This window comes from Ursus maritimus, unplaced genomic scaffold (genome assembly GCF_017311325.1).
Source record: "Ursus maritimus isolate PB19 unplaced genomic scaffold, ASM1731132v1 scaffold_18, whole genome shotgun sequence".
Taxonomy (NCBI): Eukaryota; Metazoa; Chordata; class Mammalia; order Carnivora; family Ursidae; genus Ursus; species Ursus maritimus.
This window is the reverse complement of record NW_024424230.1, coordinates 19,755,922-19,760,242: the sequence shown is the minus strand read 5'-3', so window position 1 is coordinate 19,760,242 and position 4,321 is coordinate 19,755,922. Positions and strand designations below refer to the sequence as shown.

The 4,321-nt window shown below is 43.3% G+C and overlaps 1 protein-coding gene across 1 annotated transcript in view; it reads left to right on the top strand.

Moving 5' to 3' along the window:
• The first annotated feature begins 1,171 nt into the window (after nucleotides 1–1,171).
• Nucleotides 1,172–4,321, top strand: part of RAB27B (RAB27B, member RAS oncogene family) — a 60,204-nt gene continuing 57,054 nt past the window's right edge. The window contains exon 1 of the mRNA XM_008692361.2: nucleotides 1,172–1,431. The gene's annotated coding sequence lies outside the window, so the exon portion shown is untranslated. The remainder of the gene's footprint in view (nucleotides 1,432–4,321) is intronic.

Sequence of the window (4,321 nt, the reverse complement as noted above, 5' to 3'; positions counted from 1 at the left end):
TAATTGGACCTTACTTTAGGATAATGAAGTAGATAAGAGCTACCAAAATAACATGTGTAGACACCACGTACATATATAGAATTTACTGTGCCAGGCACTACTCTATGCACTTTGCTGAACTCATTTGCTCACAATAACCCTATAAAGGCATTTTATCATCCCCATTTTCAGGACAAGAACACTGAGGCAGAGGAAATAGAACTTCCATATTTTCTAATAGAATAGAGTCTTGTGGGACCAAATACTTTCTCCCATTGTCCTCTCCTTCACTATTTTGCTACTGGGTGTTTACACTGGGTTTTGGTTTGGGGCTCTTCCTTCCCCTCCTCCCCTCACGGCACTTCTCAGGGAGATGGTCCCTAGTGCCTCCCAGATTGTCCCTAAAGCCCCCTGTCAGAACTGGGTCAAACAATTAAAATTTAAATAGCATCTCATTGTTTCCCAACAATGGTTTGGAACATTGACATTTTCTTCATGGAGGACTAATTCAATTATTATTATATGTATGCAACCTTGGATTCTCCCCTTTATCATCAGTCCATGAACTAGGGATTCCAGCGTCTGTCTATGCTGTGACTCAAGAGAGCCAGCCAGGATCTCTGTTGTGGACAGAAGGAGCCAATGTTTCTAGAGCAGGGTCGGCCACATAGTAGGTACTTCATAGTTATTTGTTCAGTGAATGTGGATGCTCTTTATTTCCTTTGATGTCATACACATGACTTCTATTTACTACTCTACTGATCTCCGAAGTGACATTAGGAGGCAAAAAATTAGGATGGTGTATACTGATTAATGTATTCACATTAACAGGTCTCACCTTCCAAAGCACTAATTTTATTAGGTCCCCTTTTATTTCCCGGGGCCCTTCTGTGTTCTCCACTGGCAATTCCTCGCTCTCTCCCTTGTTAATGAGACATCCCCTGGGAGGAGAGAATGCACTGCCTTGGAAGCAGTTCGCATAGTGCCCTGGGCTCTTCGAATAAGAGATATCAAAGAAGACAACGAGAAAATAGAGGAATAAAAATGAGCCCGCTGCTAGGGCTTACAGCTCCGCAGTGTGGAGAATTAACCAGAAGCCCAGCGCCTTTGAGTCACCAGCAAGATTTGCCCGAGGTGAGCTCGGCACGTCCGCGTTAGGACGGGGAGACACGCCTTCCTCTTACACAAACCTTCCAGATCCCGGCGGCGGCTGGGCCGACTCAGGGGTGGTGCTACAAGTCCTGCCACTGGCAGTCACGACGGGCAGGGGCAGGGGACCGATCCCGAGCCGCGGTCGGAAACTAAGGAGCTGTCCCCATGAGGGTCGCCCTGTAGAGCAGATCCCGTGTGGTCGCTGGCGTGGGAGCCCCGGAGTTCAAGGGCTTGGGAGAGGGGACGGAGACCTCTGAAACCTGACACCCAGCCCTCTCGCCGAGGAAACTTCGCAGGCTGGTGAGTTGGGGAAGCCGGGCTGTTATTGCTGGAATGCGTTCCCACCCACTCCGGGTGTTCTCCGCGGCTGGCCTGCGAGAAGGAAGTGAGACGTGGATGGGGAGCGGCAGGCCGGGAGAGGGGCGAGCCGAGCGGAGCGTGTGCCTTGCGCGAGCCGGTGCGGGGCGCGAGCGCGCGGGTCCACAGCCATCCGGGGGCCCCGGGAGGCCGCCCCCGGAGTCCCGGGAAACCCGAGCCGGCTGTCTCTGGGTATTTCCGTAGCAAACAGCTGGTTAGGATTAAACAAACACACACCACCCCCCCGCCCAAAAAAAAAAAACCCATCACAGCAATGCCAATTTCCTTCCATCTGTATCCCCAAATAGCCAAAATCATTAAAAATAATCACGACGACGACGATGATGATGATGATGATAACAACAACAATAATGATGTATTTAGAGTTTCACTGAAGGCGACGTATTTTAGTGAGCCAAGCCAGCTAAGTGATAGGACATTTCTTTGCACTGCCTCAGGTGTAGCCACAGAGAAATCAAAAGTAATTTCCGTCTTCCAGTTTTTTTGCTCAGTGATTTCCAAATTCTAATCCACACATGGCAGCTACTAGGGTGTGTGCATGTGCGCTTGTTCAAGTGGCCACAGTACCTTCGCTTCCGAGAGTTTCCCATCCCATACAACAGAATTTAATTATTTGAAAAATGCTGAAGAGGTGACTAGCGAAAGCTGGAGCTGTATTACTAGGGAGAAGCTGTGTTTGGTTAAAATCATCACCCCTGGAACATGTCTACTGGCTTTTCATTTCAAGATCTAAAATTAAGGGTATAAGGTTCCAGTTGATTAAATGGTACATTATTTAATTAAGCCCAAATTAATAAATGTAGTTCCAGGGTTATTAACAACAAAATTATTATTTAACGTAACAGTGGCTTTGAATTTTGATTTGGTACTATTTTTAAAAATGTGTGCTATTCTTAATATTTTGTTACAGTCACACATATTCAGTGATGTTATAAATAAATATATGTACTTATATGCATGGTTGTGTGGTTCTAAATTTGAGAAGTTAACAGAAAAGATGGACTTTGGCATTATAGCCTTAGGAATTTAAGTTTGTTGAATTTTCAAATTATTATAAAATCCACATTGTAGTATTGAGATCCATACTTGCTTTGTGCCATTCCCCCTAAAGAGTTACTTTTCGTAGTTTCTTAGCATGATTCTCTACCCAGATGGGATCAACCCTTCTTAAAGCAAGAGGGGATTCTTATGGATGACCGAAAAAGGGTAATCTTGATGGGTAGTTAATTAATGAGGCTTTTCTGCGTAAGGATTATGGGCCTCTCATAAAATGTTACCATCATTACTTTCGAAAGGAAAACAAAACATTTCAGATGAAACTGGATGAGCCTGTTCTCATAGTTGCCAAGAAGGAATAAAGGGAATCTATCAAATGTAAGCAAATGACAACTCTCACAGGCCATTTCTGGAACAGGAATATTTGACCTGATAGTGAAGGTAACCCTAATACATTGGTCTTCTCTGCTCCTTGGCACACCAGCTTATTCTAAAATTATCTACTGGTTTCTGAGTTGCTTTTCATTTAGTTAACTGTGTTTTTTTCTGGAAAAGTGGAAGTCAGCCAAAACTCCAGGTGGTTCAGAACAGAAATCTGCTCTTTTCCCACCCTCACTGAAAAGTTTCAGGTTAGGTTTTTGGTCTTTCAGATCAGTAGAGCATGAAACATAGACCAACTACTCACATAAAGCTCAGCTCACAATTAATCTAGTTTCTTGAGTTGATTCATCAACGTAGCTTAACCAATAGGTCAGCTCTTAAGCAAGTAATTGTAATGTCGAGATGCAGGAAAACAATTACAGTAAAAATAGACAGGACAAACCAGGTGTTTCCCATAAAGAGTATGTCACTTTCTAGAGTTGGTGTCTACAGGACAATGATTTTTTTACTCATTATTAGGTGTACCTAGAGCTGAAGTTTATGATATAGTGGTAGGACGTAGCAACATCACTAAGCATAATAAAAGCCTATTGTAAACCCCATAAATGGAGTTGAGAGTATTACTTAAGTTGTTTCATGTCCTTCAACATCATTATTATTATTCATGTCCTCCCAATATTAACCTTCTCTCATAGGTCCTCCTTAAATGAAGGAAACTTGTCTAGATTACTAATAATAAGACTAAAACTCTGCTTAAGACATAATCAAAAAATTCTTTAATAAGGTATCTTTTTAAGTAAACAACTGCTCCATGTATTAAGAAAAATAATTTAAGGGGTGCCTGGGTGGTTCAGTTGTTAAGCGTCTGCCTTCGGCTCAGGGCGTGATCCCGGCATTTTGGGATCGAGCCCCACATCAGGCTTTTCCGCTATGAGCCTGCTTCTTCCTCTCCCACTCCCCCTGCTTGTGTTCCCTCTCTCTCTGGCTGTCTCTATCTCTGTCAAAAAAAAAAAAAAAAAAAAAAAAAAAACCCAACCTCTAAAAAAAAAAACCAATAATTTAAGTTTCTTGTTCATTTATTCAACAAATATTTTTTAGTGCCAAGCACTGTTCTGGGCTCTGTGTGGACAGAAGTGAAAACAGACAACAGACAAACATCCCTGGCCCCATACGCTTGCCTTTTACTGGGGAGACAGAGAATAAACAAGATACGCACAAGCTGAATCTATACTACATTTAGAAATAAGTGCTGGGAGAGGATGTAAAGCAGCAGAGATATGCAGAAAGTGTCAGTGGCGTGGCCCAGCGGGTGCTGAAATTTTAGATCCGGTGCCCAGGGAAAGCCTTACTGAGAAGATGATCTTTGAATATTGATCTGAAGGAAGTCAGAGAGTGAGCCATGTGGTTGTGAGGAGGAACAGTTTTCTAGACCGAA